This window comes from Cupressus sempervirens, chromosome 7 (assembly GCF_028749045.1).
Source record: "Cupressus sempervirens isolate cs-2001-9-10 chromosome 7, ASM2874904v1, whole genome shotgun sequence".
In the NCBI taxonomy this organism is placed as follows: domain Eukaryota; kingdom Viridiplantae; phylum Streptophyta; class Pinopsida; order Cupressales; family Cupressaceae; genus Cupressus; species Cupressus sempervirens.
Genome location: NC_143124.1, coordinates 347938867 through 347955460, shown reverse-complemented (window position 1 = coordinate 347955460; position 16594 = coordinate 347938867).

Genomic DNA, 16594 nt, shown 5'->3' with positions numbered 1-16594 from the left:
TTGTATTAGACAAAATTAGTGTGGCAAATTCAAATAGAATGTGATCTCTCAAAACTGAGAGAGGTTATTGTATACATTGGTATATCCTTCTTGTATTATTTGACAACACACCAATATTGCTCATGATCTCTAAGGTAAGACCCTCTAAAGATAGATCTTTGAATGCACTTAGCCCATCCTAGGGAAACTTTAGTGTCTAGTGAGCACAAATATTCTAGGATCTCTTTGGATGGAAAATGTTTTTCAATAGGATTCACCAACCCACTTGGAGCTAACACTATAGATGATTCAATGCCACAATCATCAGTTAGAAAGTTACACACTAATGCACCATCCTATAGCATTTTCTAGAGCATTAATAGCCCCAATGAGCTTTGTTTTAATATACCTAGATGATCAATCTCGAAATGCACTTAGTGCACCTTGGGGATGCTTTAGTGTTGAGTGGTCACAAATGTTCTAGGCTCTCCATGGATATAAAAGTGGTGTCACTAGGGTTAAATGACACATCTAGAGCTAATGGAGCTGAAAATTTGACCTCACAATTAGTAGTTTGAAAGTTACACAGTGATGCACCAATGAAATAAGTCACACTCCAAGTTTCGACATCACATGAGGTCAATGTGGAAAATTCAAATAGATCCTATAGAATTGAATATTAGATGGTGTAGTTAGCTATTTCAAAGTTACATAGTGATGTGCTAGTGAACTAAGCTAGACTGCAAGTTTTTGTATTGGGCAAGATTATCGTGCCAAATTAAAATAGAATGTAATCTCCAAATGCAGTTATGCACCTTGGGAATGATTTGGTGTTGAGTAGTCACAAATATTATAGGCTCTCTATGGACATAACAGGGGTGTCACTAGGGTTCAACAACCCATATAGAGCTAATGAAACTAACAATTTAATTGCATGGTTAGTTGTTTAGAAGTTGCACAGTGATGCACCAATGAACTGAGGCATGCTGAACATTTTGGCATCAGGAGATATTATTGTGCAAAATTAAAACTCAATGTTATCTCTCCAAATTCATATAGTTTATTCTAGACATCAACATCACTATCTAGTAGCATTTGATAGAGCTCTTATAGCCCTCATGATCATTGAGTTATGACCCTCTGAAGATGCATCTCCAAACACATTTAGTGCACCTTGGGTGTGATTTGATGCTAGGTGGTCATGAATATTCTAGGATATTCATGAAAGGAATAGGGGTGCCACTAGGATTTATCATCCCATATAGAACTAATAGACATGATGGTTTGATGCCATGATTAGTAGTTTAAAAGTTTAATAGTGATGCATAAATGAACTGAGGTACACTAACAGTTTTGATATCGAGCGAGATCATTGTGCTAAATTCAAGAAAAAAATTGATCCCTTTTAAATGAGAGAGGTTGTTATATACCTTGGTATCATTATTCTCTAATAGAGAACCAATATTCTACACAAAGTCTTAGTTTTGACCCTCTAAAGATTGATCACCAAATGCACTTAGTGCACCTTTGGGATTCTTCAGTGTCATGTGGTCACAAACATTCTAGGCTCTATATGGATGGAATAGGGTTTTCACTAGAGTTTACCTACCCATTTGGAGCTATTAGAGATGATAATTTAATGCCAAATGTAGAGGTTTGAAAGTCATTTAGTGATCCACCAATGAATTGAGGTTATTACCAAGTAAATTAGATGAAGTAATAGGGGATCCATGGACAAAACATGGGTTATTACCAAGTAAGTTAGAACAAGTAAATTATTATTATTTTAGCTCCCTCTTTGTTAATTGTTGAGTTTGTCTTCTTAGACCACTTTGATTGTTAGAGAACCTTATGATAAAATATATTAAATCTATGAGTTCATTTTTAAAAATTCTCAAGTGTTCCATTGTTATTACATCAATACACAACTACCAAAAGTCCTATTGTAAACAATTTAATATAAATTTTTTCATTATACTCCTCATTGGGTTTATATCTTCATCCCTTGCTACTCTTCTTTATGTACTTACATTCAAACATCATAGAAAATATCAATATTATGTAGGACTAATAATAAGTAGATTGATAACAAAGATTCTATCACATGTTAATTGAATTTAAATAGGATACTAATTGGTTTACCAAATCATCATGAACAAAAGAAAATAAGAACTAAATATACCCAATTCAGTGTTCCTATAGGATCCTCTCTCTACTTGAGGGTCTCCAATAGGGCTTCATGATCAATATTACTTATACTAAAAGGGTCTTTTACTTTTGGTCTTACTCATAACTAGATTATAAGTTTTGTATCCCATAATAGTCTAAGAATAGTTTAAAGAAAAAATCTAGGATATGATCAAATAATTACATGGTGCTAGTGAATGATATGGAGTGATATGGAACACTCATTTACCTAACACTCATTATCACACTTAAAATTATATTTTTACTTTACAAACAATACTTACAACTCAAACTATTTTTCATTGCATGAGAAGAGGGAATTATTCTATGGTTTTCATTAGTAGTAGGGATTTGTAGGTAGAGGGTATAGATGAAGATGATATAGATGGGCTTTAGTACATTCACAAGCATTAGTAAAACTTTATTGGCCTTTTTTTGCAATGGAAAGAGAGATTGTTTCCTTGTCTCTGATTGATTTGTACTTTGTGGATCTATGGATATTTTCCATATTTTTCTCTACAAATCTAGTGCATCTAAGGGACATTGGTGTTCTTTGTACTTGTGGTTTTAGGTTCATGAGGATGGTGCCCTTTGTGCTACTTTATTAATCATTTTGTATTGTAGGTCAAAGGGTTTCTGACTTGGTTGTGTTTTCCTCTCTTTTCCTATAAGATCCTTAATCTTGGAGCCTTAATGGTAGTGAAATGACCTTTTTATTGTCTTTGAAGGTAAATTTTATGGAGACTCATGGCTTTAAGGCCTTGATTTGTCGATGGTTATTGTCTCTATTAGGCCCTATTGTCTTATTTTCTATAATTGTTTCTCTTTGGCATTTAGTCTCCCAAGAGGTTCTATGAATCTTCTCTCCTTTTTGTTGGCTCTCTTTCCATTGATGGGTTGATGAATGAGGCTAAGGTTTTAATCCATGGATGCCCTAGCTCAACTAAAATGTGTGGTTTGAAGATTAATCTTCTCATACTTATAGTTTTTGGTAAATGGAATTTGTTGTATATTATCTTCTAGTGGTTTCCACATACCTTAGACTAGAGGGAAGATGGTCATCTTTTAATAAGCACTTTCTTGTAAGTACCTATGTTTTGGACATGAGTGCTACTCTTGATGAGAGGTATAATTTTTTTGTGGCTCTCACAAACTCAATTTGGTTACTAGTAACTTCAAGCTCTAAATTCTTTTTGGGTTCAATTTTATGGATGCTCAGAGAGCCCATGACAACTTTCCTTTTTTCCTTGGTTCTTCTAGATTAGCTTATAAAATTGGCACTATTTTCTTGAAGAATTGTTAGAAAGTTTTGTTGATTAGAGGAAGTGTTTTCTCCCCTATTATATTTTATAGTAGTGGTTATCAAGAGATTTATGACTCTATCTTAGAGGTTTTTTTTGTGGCCTTGTCCTTCTTTGCTAGGTTTTTCTTGGTAAGACAATATGATTTTACCCTTGCATGTTTCTATAATTGCTTCATTTTAGGGATTCACAACTGAGTCTCTATTTTTCCTTTTTAGTTATTTCCTTATTTCTTCTATAATTCTTATACAAGATTTTTATTGTTATTTTTGGATCTTTTGTTGAATTCATTTCCATCTGGGTGGATTTGAATATGTCAGGTTTAACTTCGATAAGTGGGAGATTTTACTTTTTGTTTGGAGCTAGAAGAAATGTCATCTCCCAAGTTTTTGAAGGTTCCTTTTAGTTAGGGCTATTTTCTCCATTTCTCTTTTTTATCCAAGGGATGCTACATGTTTTCAAGGGCATATTTGGTTAGATGGTTATTTTCTATTTTGGCGGTAGGCAGTGTTTGGGTTACTCTATCCCCTATATAGAGTTCAAGTTTTCTTTTGAAAATTATGTTGAGGGATTCCATTCATATAGATTGTTGAACATGGTAGTCAAGTTTTCTTAGTATGATGAATTAGGTATCCTTAAAACTCCTCTTACTACTATATAGAGTTTTTTTTGGCCTATGTCATTCTAGTTTTTGTCGAGTTTCTCTAGACGACCAATCTTTTCTTGTTTATCTCTCATTTGGCTTGAGTTTTTTTGTGTCTTTTTGGTTGCTAGAATTTTTTTTATTATATATATGGAATAGTTTCAATTTTCTTATATTTTTATTGCATGAAAAATTATATTTATGGGGTCTTGGGTCCCCTCAAAACCTGTTATAACCCTTAATAAAAAATAATACTTATAACTTGCATAATATTGTTGCCTCTACCTTTTTGTCATTACTACACATTCAATATGACACAATCCAAAAATAAATGTGGATTCCTATTATTTAATTAAAGATAAAAAATAATTATATCCAAAAATAACAAAGTGTGGTATTATCATTAGTTGGAAACTACAAATGATAAAATATTTAAATTAGTCTAATTATGCCTTCTTTTACTCCATTGATTCATATTCTAGCTTGGGATCATCATTAGTCTACTCTCTCTTTCCAATACATATTACTAAATATTCTTCTCCATCCTTGTAAGAAAGTTTTTCCAGTTGATAGAATTGAAATACATAGAATTCGACAATGTTCCAAACTTTTAGGTTCTTCCTATATAGCTTAGTTAACACTATGTTTATGCTCAATAGATGTGTTGAAATTTGGTAACAAATTATTGATTAAGCTTGTCTCTATCAGTTTAGGCTTTACTTGGTAACAACATATCATCTCAGTGTATATAGTGCTTGGTCACAAATTGATTTCTACCTAGACCTGATCAATATGCTATAGCTCAGTAAAAATGTTCACTTACTAATATCATGTATATTCATTCATTGATCATTTGAACGAATGGCAATATTTGATACATATATAAGTAACATTCTCCCAATTTGGCATTAGTTACAAAAACCTCTATATAATAGCTCAACAATATGTTAATAAAAATTTGTAGAACACCCATTGAATATATATTCCCTTTTCATCATGTACTTATCTTTGGAATATCATATGTTTTGTAAAGAAAAAAACTCATTTTTTTTTTGGTGTACAACACTTAAAAATTTCAATCCGTATATCTCCTTTGACATAACTTATAGCCCCCCTATCAACATACATATCATTCCATTATCTCCCCCTTATTTATACACATTCTATTAGAACTACAATTGTTGAGAGTTTGTTAGAAAAAATTTGGAACAATTGTTATGTTGTCATTGATGCCAAACATTACTAGTGATATAGTTCCTACCTAAGTAGACTTACATATCAAGATAATTGATGAAGAGGATTTGAGAAAAAAAGATAACAAGAAGATCTAGTGGAAAGGTTGAGTTGTATGGAACTACAATGGTTACTTGATTAGTTGGCACATTGGCAAGATGATGTGTTGTTTAATAATTGTACAAAGTGGAGATGATAATTGAGTTTAAGTGTAGTAGAGATGATCAATGCAAGACTAAATAATTAGGCTAAACTAAATAAGAAATGCTTAAGGAAAATATAGTTGAAGTTGAGTTATTCTTGTGTCAAGGGAATAAATAGTAGAAGCTGACAAAATATAGTGTCAACTAAGCTTCAATAAATCTAATTATTATACAAGTTAGATTGAGAAAAGAGAGTTTAAGCTGAGAAAGTTAGTTAGAATTGATCAAGTTGTCTATTGATGACCATGGCCGAGGAATACATTATTGGCCAAGTCTCCGCATTTGATAATTTTTGAAGGAATTAAAAAATCCTAGACAACATAATTGAATTTTCAAATTGGACAAAGTGTGTGAAGGATAATTATTTATGAGATGGAATACTTAATTCATGATAAACTTTGTTAACTGTTCCTAGGCATGCATTCAAAGATAATTTTTAAGAAGTATTATTAAGGAGAAGGATGAGGCAAAATGATCGAAGGATTTGATGAATCTGTCCTAAGCCTAAGATCAACAGTGATGTTTACGAGGAAAAAGATCAAAGTTATCTATTTAAGGAGACATAAGGATAACCTAAAGAGCTTGTAGTAGTTTTTAATTCTATTAATTGGAAAACTTATGTAGAAGACTTGAGAGATGAACAGAGATGGAGCATTATTTCTTGAAGGGTTTCCAAGTGAATTAGTGATAGAGATATTAATGAAGAACAATCATTACATCAATAGATGAGATATATTATGTTTGTATTTGAAAAGTTAGTGGTTCTTATCGAATCAACCTAATGTTACTTTCTAACCATTATATTAATTAAAATCCTTTTATAGGGTCACACTAATAGTGTGTAATGTAACCTTAAACATGGTTACCTCCTAAGAGAGATCACTTTACAAGAGTGAAAATATGGTAGCATAATACTAGTTGTTTTGCCCAAATTAGGTTTCCATGTGAAACCATTGTGTCATACAAGTGTGAGTATTTTTTAAGATGTTTTAATGTTTAATTTTTACATTGTAAAAGTAGGTTACTATTGGGACAATAAAATACAAGTTTATTTTACTAATAGGATACTATAGAAACTAAGTGGACTAATGAATAGATTTAAGTTTTTTAAACTAGTTAAAAATCTAATGTGTACATATGGACCTAAGGATAATTGATTCCCCACCCCCCAATTATTTTAAATCATTGTAACAATTGGTATGAGAGCTTATGGTTCTTGTGAGGAAAACTTTGAATGAACATAAAGCTAAAGATCAAGATGTAAAGAAAAGAGGTACCCAAGTTCAACAAGGAGAACTTCTCTACATGGAAAAGTTTGATGAATCTGGACATTTTTGGAATTGAATATTCAAAAGTATACTTTGTGGAGTATAACTACATATTAGTACCATTACATATAACAACACATTAGATAAAGGAGAAATAAGAACATAATCATGCAATGTTGGAGATTGCATTTGCCCTAAGTTACTCAAATTTTGATGATATAATGGAATGCACTATTACAAAGAAAAAGTGGGAAAAAATGGTATAGATCCATGGTGGAGACAAGAATGTACTAAGAGCCAAATCAAAAATCTTGAGAGGAAAGTTTTATGACATGAAGATGGTAGAAGGTGAGAACATTGCTCAATATGTTGGAAAAATCAAAGAAGTGGTCAATGCTATGAGAGGGGATAAAGGAAAAATTGATGATGAGATTATGATCAACAAGCTACTAAGAACTTTACTTCCTATTTATGCTATTAGATTTTTTGCAATAGAAGAGCTAAGTGTATATGAGCAATGTTAGTATGCTAATAGAAACCAAATTTAAATAAAGCTTCTACAAACTAAACAAAATTCATAAACTTCAAGATAGACTAAGATGAGCTCTTAATTGAGAATATGAGCCATTAATGGGCTCTCTCAATGAGAAGCTCTCTTGTTGAATGGCTTTGTCTAAATAGATAGGATGTATGCTCAAGCTTATGCTTCAAAAAGGGCTTCAAATGGAGTTAGAATTTGGGTGTGAGTGTATGGTTTTGATGTAAAATGGCTTCTCAAAATGGCATTATGACTTTACTTCATGGATTGTGTTATTTTGCAAAGGGGAAGGATCCAATTTATAGGCAAGAGGCTTGAGGGATTGAGGGCTAAGATGCAAGGATGGGAAAAAGCTTATGGAGGGCTTAGATTGCATGAGAGGAGAGCACATGGATTGTGCTTCCTTATAGCCAATCAAGGAGTGACACATGTCACATGGTGAGAGGATGGAGGAAAGGGGAAGGACGAGTCAACAAAGGAGGCTCAAGGGATAAAATCTTCATAAAGACCCTCATAATGACTTGTAAGAGCAATAAAAGAGCTTGTAAGAGTCATTTATGACCTAGTGGACTTCATAAAGTTTTATGGTTGAGATATTTTGAGGGTGATGAGAGAAATTTTGACTTGGACTTGATTAGGAAGGTTTTAAGCTTGTTTAGGCTTGTGCAAATGATTAGAGGATGGATTAGGATGGTTTAGGATTAGCTTAGGGATAGGCAAGTGGATGGCATTTAATGAGGGTGGGTGAAGGAGGAGATATTTGTTAACTTTGGCTTGGGTTAGTAAGTCTTAACCCATTTTTAGGGAATGTGACAAGGTTAGGAGGGGATTAGGATTAGGTTTAAAGACATCTTCTAGAAGAGTCTAGACTTTGGATGAGGATAAAGACTTTCTAGAATAGTCTAGAATTTCATAGGATGAGGATAAATTAGATTTTTAGGAAATAAATAAAGTTTTATTTATTTCAAGGGTTTGGGTTGAGGAGATATTTATTAAAACTTTTTTAATAAACATGAGGATTAATATTTAATCTTAATTAAATATTTTGAGTTGGGATTAGGGGTAGGAAATGATGGGATTAGCCTTTAATCAAAATTAAAGAAGGATTAGAAGATTTTGGAAGAGGTTATTGGTCATAAGGAAATTGGCCAAGTTTTGGGCAAAAAATAAATTTTTTATTTATGTTAGGATTTTTGGTCAATTTATTAATTAAATAATTAATAAATAAGAAAATAATGTTTAAATAAGATTTAAACATTTATGGGAGGGATTCCTTAATTAAATATTTTTAATTAAGATAAAGGGATTTAATGGCATAAAAATTAATTAATTAATTAATTAATTAATTAATAAATGATGATGTCATCAGGACTTTTTCAGAAAATAAAAATACTTTATTTTCTAAAGGTTTTTAGGTGTCTACATTTTTTCCCTCTTTGATGTGATGCCGCAAGTGGCATGGCATCAAAAATAAGAAAATAAGATGCCCAAGGCTAGAGCAGAAGAGGAGAGAATGGACTGTGAGATGCCCCCTCAAGAAGGCGGTGGGGAGAGAAAGTGAGGCTCGACGACTTCTTGAAAAGTACAAGAATCCGAGATGAGCAAGAAGACTCATATTTTCTTAAGAGAAGAGGTTTGGTTAGCTCAAACTCTCACTACGGGAGAATGATAAAGGGAGAATCAGAGGCACAAGAGGAAGCAAGCTTAAGATCTCAGGGATTGCAGAGGATGAAGGAGCAGAGTGCTATAAAAGGAATCCAGGATGGGGAGATGGATGAGGGGATTAAAAAAGCTGATGCAACAGGATTTCAAAGAGTCAGATTGGCAGAAGATGGGTTTCGAAGATCCCTAGGACTAGGATTGTGGATCTCGAAAGATGAGGCTTGGTGGATTGATTTGGATTGGTGGATCCCTAAGACTAGGATTGTGGATCCCTAAAGCTAAAGGTGAGGAGTGATTCAAAGAGATACTGATGCATAAGGTGAGGTAGGAGAGACAGATGCTGGATATGGATGGGGGATAATGGAGATGAAGGAAAACCATTGAAGCTTTTTGAGCGGGGGGGATACTTCAAAGAGAAGTACCACCACGTAGTTGAGCACTAGATTTGCTATAGGACTGTTGGTTAATTGCCAAGGTTACCAAGAACATCAAGGCCTTTTCACCAACTGTCCAAAGGACTAACGGACTGACTCAAAACAAACACGCAAGGATTGCCCCAGCATCACACATGAATCTTAGAGGAAGCAGTGTGGAAATGACACTGGAGAACCCACAAGCAGAAAAGAAAAACAAACGAAAGACCTAATCAAGACCTTACACTCTAATTGCCCCATTTGCAACATACCATGATATGGAAGATCGTGGCAACCTTGAGGAGGGAACAAGGAGATTTCTTGGAAAATATACTTCAAGACCCAAAAGGGAAGATCCCAAATCAAAAGAAAGTGAAAATCCAAAGCAGAGTCGTTTACCAATGAGATGGGTAGGACAAGGTACTAACAGACCAAGATCAGGCATGAGGAAAGCTATATCCTGCAAGGACCTATCGGAGAGCACCGAAGCTGGTGGATTTGGATGAGTGATGCATCTGGAAAGCTGAACTAAGAAAGATAACACTTTGGTGATAGGAAATCTAGCTAAAGGATGCATTGGAATAGCTAACCAAGATGTGTGATGGGTGCAAGATGCTGATCAAGGATGAACTGACATGAACGCTGGATAGATGCAATGGTACTAAGCAAAAGAGGATGTACAAGCTGACAGACCAAGATATTTACAAGTGAGCTAATCAAGATATGGTACAAGCTAACGGACCAAGATAGTTACAAGCAGGCAAAAGCTCAGGATGATAGGATAGCGAGATGGTTTGATGTTGTGCAAGATGCAAAAGCTAAGGGTGGGGTGATAGCAAAAGATATGGATTTGGCAGGATGCATCCAATGATGATGAGAGATTTTTTGACCAAGGATAGCTAGAGGAGCAGGATGAGATGGCTAGATAGGATGGTAGATAGCTAGGATTATGATGGATATAAAGAGATGACATTGGGTTTGCATGAGGATAGCCTAGAGCTAGATACCAATGACAAGGGAGGATGGACAAGACAAGATCTCCAAGGAATATAGTACCCCCAATCAGAAGATAACATGTGGAAGGAGGTCTTATGATGGATGTGATAGGATTGAAGCTAGGATGGAAAAAGCTGAAGGGGCTAGGGAGATGGATGATAGCTGAGATGATTGGTTGAAGCTGCATAAGATTAGTGGATGATGTGAGATGGAAGCTGGAGGATGGAGGATAGGTGGATAGATTGGAAGATGGAGTTGGATGTCAAGAGATGACCAAAAGCATCAGGGTGATAGGCTAAGCTGGGGATGGCGGGATTACGCATGACGCTTGTTTGCCAAGTTTTCATCATGGTACTTGTCCAAGGTGCTTGAATTGCCAAGTTTTCACCAGTGGATGCTTTATTTTTCTTTTCTTTTTTGAATTTTTGACTTTGGACTTAGCTGGAATGATTTTGGCTTTCTTTAGCTATTTTGGCTATTTTGAGATTTTTCATTGGCTGTTGGAATGTTCAATTTTGTTGCTAGCTGTTGGTACACCGAATGTGTGATTTATGCAATAGATCGGATTAGATGGGATTGATGGTAGGAGATGGAAGGATGAAAATGCTGGAAAGGAGCATGAGATGGGGATGCTTGCAAGAGCAACATTGGCACATGTTGGAATGGGTGTGAAAAGAGCATATGGGAGATAGATGGTAGATGCGAGCGTGATGGAGGATTTGTGGAAGCGTGCTTGGGGATATAGGCACCCAAGATGGAGTTAGGAGATGGGGGACATGAGTCACTAGATGGGGGATTAGCAATGGTGGATGCCATTATGCATTGGGTTTCAACTTTTTTCTTGGGGATCCACATGGTTTTGGATTTTCTTTTCATAGGCTGTTGCATTGTTTTGCATTCTTTGATTGGATTTTGCCTTTTTGGAGTATGTCTTTTAGAATAGACATATGATTTCCTAGGATGTGGATTTTTAGCTTTATGCATTTTGAAGTTGGCATTCACATTGCTATGGTAAGCTTTGGTAAGATGGTTAGGAGAAGCTTTGTGAGATGGAGAGGATATGAAAGAGCATGTAGGGGGATGATGATGGATGATGTGCCCTGATATGTGCCTTTGTTGATCTTGCATAGGAATGGATGGAATAGGATTTTTATGATGGTTGATAGGAGGATGGAGGATGGTAGATTTTGGGACATAGGGACCCAAAATGGATTTAGAGGATGAAGGGGGGATATGGTAGGTTGTTTTGGGTTGCAAAGATGGTGGAGGGGGGATGACATAAGATTTCTTGAAGGAGTGATGGGAGGCTGGCATGGTGGGCTTGGAGATAGGCTTGGTTTGGGGGTGTGGTGTACCAACACCTTTAGATGGTGAGCCTTTGGATACATATCCAAGACCATGAAATCCTAGATTTTTTTGTGCAATAATAGGCTCTCTGATTCCTTGCTCTTGTGGTCCTAAACCTTGACCTTGATAATGCCATCAATTGAGCATTTGAACAAGCTGAGGAAACTTTTTGCTTGCAGAAAATGGTAGAAGTGATTTATTAGGTGTATTGCAATGGGGAGATACTGTTCTTAATTCTTTTGCTGAGAGAGGGCCACCGTGGATGAATGTAAGTGAACCAAGAGGGTAGATTATAGATGGTGGAATAGCTTGGATAGGTGGTAAGATGGAAGCATGGAGCGGGGGAGATGGAAGGATAGGATCTTGATGTAGCTGGTGGGATGACAAGATATCTTGTAGTGGAGGAGATATGGCTTGAGGTTTTGGAGATGGAGGAGATGGTGACTGCACTATGGATGGAAGACATGGTATGATGATATCTTCATTTATGCTTTGGGGGATGTCAACATGCTTTTGGGCAGGATCTTGATAGGATTGGTTTGGAGTGGATGGTGCGATAGGAGGTGAAGGGATGGATTCTTCAAAGGCAACAAATGGATAGATGGGAGATTCAGTAGCAGAGATGGGTGAGTAGAAGATGGATGCATAAGGGTCATTACGAGAGATTTGGGAAATGCTTGGAGGCGATGTGGATAGGATTTGGAGGGATTTGACAGGTGGTGGGATTTTGATGCTTGCGGGAAGTGGAAGGATTTTAAGCAATTTGATGGATGGTATGGGGATGATAGCTATGGGAGATGGAGGTGATATTATAGATGGGGAAGCTTCATCACTGACTACTTCACATGGTTGGATTAGATGACATGGCTTATTGACTGTTGGAGGCAACTTTTCTTGTATTTCCTCTAGGAGATTCCTTGGAGACTCGTGTGTCGAAGGTGGAGGTGGATTGACAGGAATAGCTAGTGTGATGGGGGTGGAAGATTGGAAGCTTGGTTGATGGGGTGATGGAGAGGAAGCTGGAATATCAGATGGCATGACTAGATAGTTTGGAATAACTCTTGGATTTTGGGGGATGCTTGGGGGAATGTTTCTAAGGCTTTCAATATACCCGTCATAGTCAACAAGATTTTCATCATCATTGGAATAGGAAGTGGCGGGAGCAAGGACAATGCGACCAAACACATCATGATAGGATTGGTACTCCATGCTTTGATGGTGAGTTTGATGGGGATGGAGTCTTGCATATGGATGAACACGGAAGCTCATGGTTGGATTTGGATTAAGCAAAGATTTTGGATTGGCTGATGAAAGATTTCCTAGGGAGAGTCAAAGCTATATGACAGACCTAAGGAGGATTGGTTGGAGATTTTTGGCTTTCTTGTGGGTGGAAGACTTCAAGGGTATGCTATCAAAAAGTGAGAGTTTTGCTTTCCTATGTGCAGGATTCGTGGTGATTGTGTCAACTTAAGGATAGACTAGTGATCCTATGGCATGACACAAGATTGACCACTTGTGGATCCCAACCTTTAGCTCAAGGTGATGAGGGATACAAGTGACAAAGTTGGATTACCCTAGACAATGCTCTGTCAAAGGGATAACCTTGGTGAGATTGGTTGATTGGTAGGATTGATTGGATAGCAAAATCTAGCAAAGTGGCAACAACTCTTTAAAGGCTTGGGTGATTTTGGATTGGGTTGCTAGCTAGCTGGGGGGATGATTTGGAGAGACTTTGGATTTGAGATTGTTCTAAGGCAAAGAACTAGATAGATTCGGTTGCATCAGGGGAGCTTGGATGATTTTTTGATAAGGAAGTGACTACAATAAGTATGCCTTGAGTTGGGAGATTTCTGCTTTTCTGGGATTTCGACCAAAATTGGCAAACATTCATTCAAAAGCTATGAACAAACAAGCAGACAAAAGTTTTGAGCAAGCACGTCAAACACACCAACATCTTAGGAAGCTTTCTACAAGGATGAAATTTGGTTTAGCTAGGGAGTCCTCGATATACACAAGGTACATGAGGCCCAAATCCGTAGATGAAACCAAAAAGATGTCACACAACTGAGAGGAGCGGTAACCCTCTTCTCCTCTTTCACTTCTCAAGGGTATAAAGTTCCTTGAGGCTTAGCCCGAGTGAAAAAATTTTGATCCCAAGAGAGGTGTCTTTGGATTCACCTCCCGATCTTTATACTCCGCCAGAACACTGGAGTTGAGGTCGTCCCAAGGGGTGATGAAATCCCCAAGCAGGCCTCCTAAAAAGCTAAGACAAGATTTTGGATCCTAATCTTATGCACTCAAGATGGCCTCGAAAGACGACAAGGGGAGAGAAGACTTGGATGATCTTGGGCTAAAAAACACGCTTGTTCTTTTACCAACTGACGCTTAAGTTTTCTGATCTAGACTTTGCAAGCAATCATGTTTAAGAGACAATGTTCAATTCCAACTTGAAGCACCAAAAAAAGTAAATCGATCGAAGAATGCAAACAATAAGAAGAGTTAGGGTCAACAAAATCAAACTCGCGCGCCTAGAGGCCCTCCACGTCAAGTATCGATTAATTTTCTTTAAGGCATTCAAGATTGAGTGTGAGTTTGTTTTAAGCCCAAAACAAAAGTGTGTGAGATTCGATTTCAAGCACGTGCCTGGAGGCTCTCCACGTCAGTTTTTGTTCAATTTTAGTGCCCAAACTTGAAGTGTGATCGATTTAATCTAGATTTTTGATCATTTAAGAATTTTGATAAAGTTAAAGCAAACATTCAAAAACCAAGTGAGTGAGTTAGATTGTGGAACATTTAACACCTTTTTCAAGTAGACCCATCCCCATAAATGGCGCTGAGATTGCAACCAATGGTTAATATTTGATGGGTGATTAGAAAAGAGGTGAGTCCAAGGAACTACTCAAATTGATTTTTGAAAATTTGTATTTTAACTTAACAAGGTTTTTTAAATGTCCAAAAATCAAACTTTACCTAGATTGCATGTGGAAAAGAGATTTGTTTTGTTCAATTTTTAGAAGCTCCAAATGAAGTGTTTGATATTGCAATGGTTAATTGATCTTTAGAATTCAAGATTGGATTTTTTGTTTTAATCATGCATTCAAGGAAAATTTGATTTTAATCCATGACATTCAAGAGTGATTTTAGCAACATGCATTCAAAGACAAGTGGTTAAACATTCAAGTGCTTTCTTTTGAGCATTCAAGATTGAGATTTTGTGTGTTGTTTTAAGAACTTTGAAGTGCTTTGTTTAGATCATTCAAGATTTTTTTGGACTCAAAAGTGAAAATGACTCTTTGGACTTTGGTTTTCATTCAAGATTTTGTGTTCTAGTTTGCATATTTTAAGCCCAAAAATGATATTCCTAGATTATTTTGATGCATGAAAAACCTAAGAAACATTCAAGATCTTGCAATAAGACATTTGTTTGGAACAAATAACAAAGCTTTTAGGACAATTTTTGGCAACCATTTAGGACTCTTAGTTTTCATGAGATTTTTTAAAAGAACTTTAGTGTGCACTTAGTGTTGATTTTGAACCTTTTGAAATGGAAACTTGAAGTTCTTTTTAAATTCCCAAAAATGAAGTGTTCCTAACTTTGCATGAATGCATCTAAAACCTTGATGTTGCAAGGATGCAAATGATTATATTGGTTTAGTTTCACTTGTTAAAATATTTTTTCTTTTTTGCAAATTTTTAATTTTTTAATGGATTTAAGTATGATTTGGGAGTTCATTTTAAGCACTAAAAAGAAGTGTGTATGATTTTGCCTCCTTAAAAAAAAATGGCCAAGATCTCCCACAAGAAGAAGAAGAAGAAGTAGATGGAATAAGAAGAATATAGACAAGAAGAGGAAGAAGAATTCCAAGTGCTTTGTCCACCTATAAGCTTGAAAAATCTACAAATACTATGAGATAGACTATGAGTTCCTTTGTCTTCTTCATGCTCATGTGGACCTACAAAACCAATTTATACAATCCTACCAATCACAAAAATAAGCAAAATTAGCCAAAATCAGCAAATGACATACAAAACTTGACTAAAAAAGCTAATGAAGATGACCCATGCGGGGTCCCACCGGGCGTGCCAAAATGTATATGAGCAATGTTAGTATGCTAATAGAAACCAAATTTAAATAAAGCTTCTACAAACTAAAAAAAATTCATAAACTTCAAGATAGACTAAGATGAGTTCTTAATTGAGAATATGAGCCATTAATGGGCTCTCTCAATGAGAAGCTCTCTTGTTGAGTGGCTTTGTCTAAATAGATAGGATGTATGCTCAAGCTTACGCTTCAAAAAGGGTTTCAAATGGAGTTAGAATTTGGGTGTGAGTGTATGGTTTTGATGTAAAATGGCTTCTCAAAATGGCATTATGACTTTACTTCATGGATTGTGTTATTTTGCAAAGGGGAAGGATCCAATTTATAGGCAAGAGGCTTGAGGGATTGAGGGCTAAGATGCAAGGATGGGAAAAAGCTTATGGAGGGCTTAGATTGCATGAGAGGAGAGCACATGGATTGTGCTTCCTTATAGCCAATCAAGGAGTGACACATGTCACATGGTGAGAGGATGGAGGAAAGGGGAAGGATGAGTCAACAAAGGAGGCTCAAGGGATAAAATCTTCATAAAGACCCTCATAATGACTTGTAAGAGCAATAAAAGAGCTTGTAAGAGTCATTTATGACCTAGTGGACTTCATAAAGTTTTATGGTTGAGATATTTTGAGGGTGATGAGAGAAATTTTGACTTGGACTTGATTAGGAAGGTTTTAAGCTTGTTTAGGCTTGCGCAAATGATTAGAGGATTGATTAGGATGGTTTAGGAT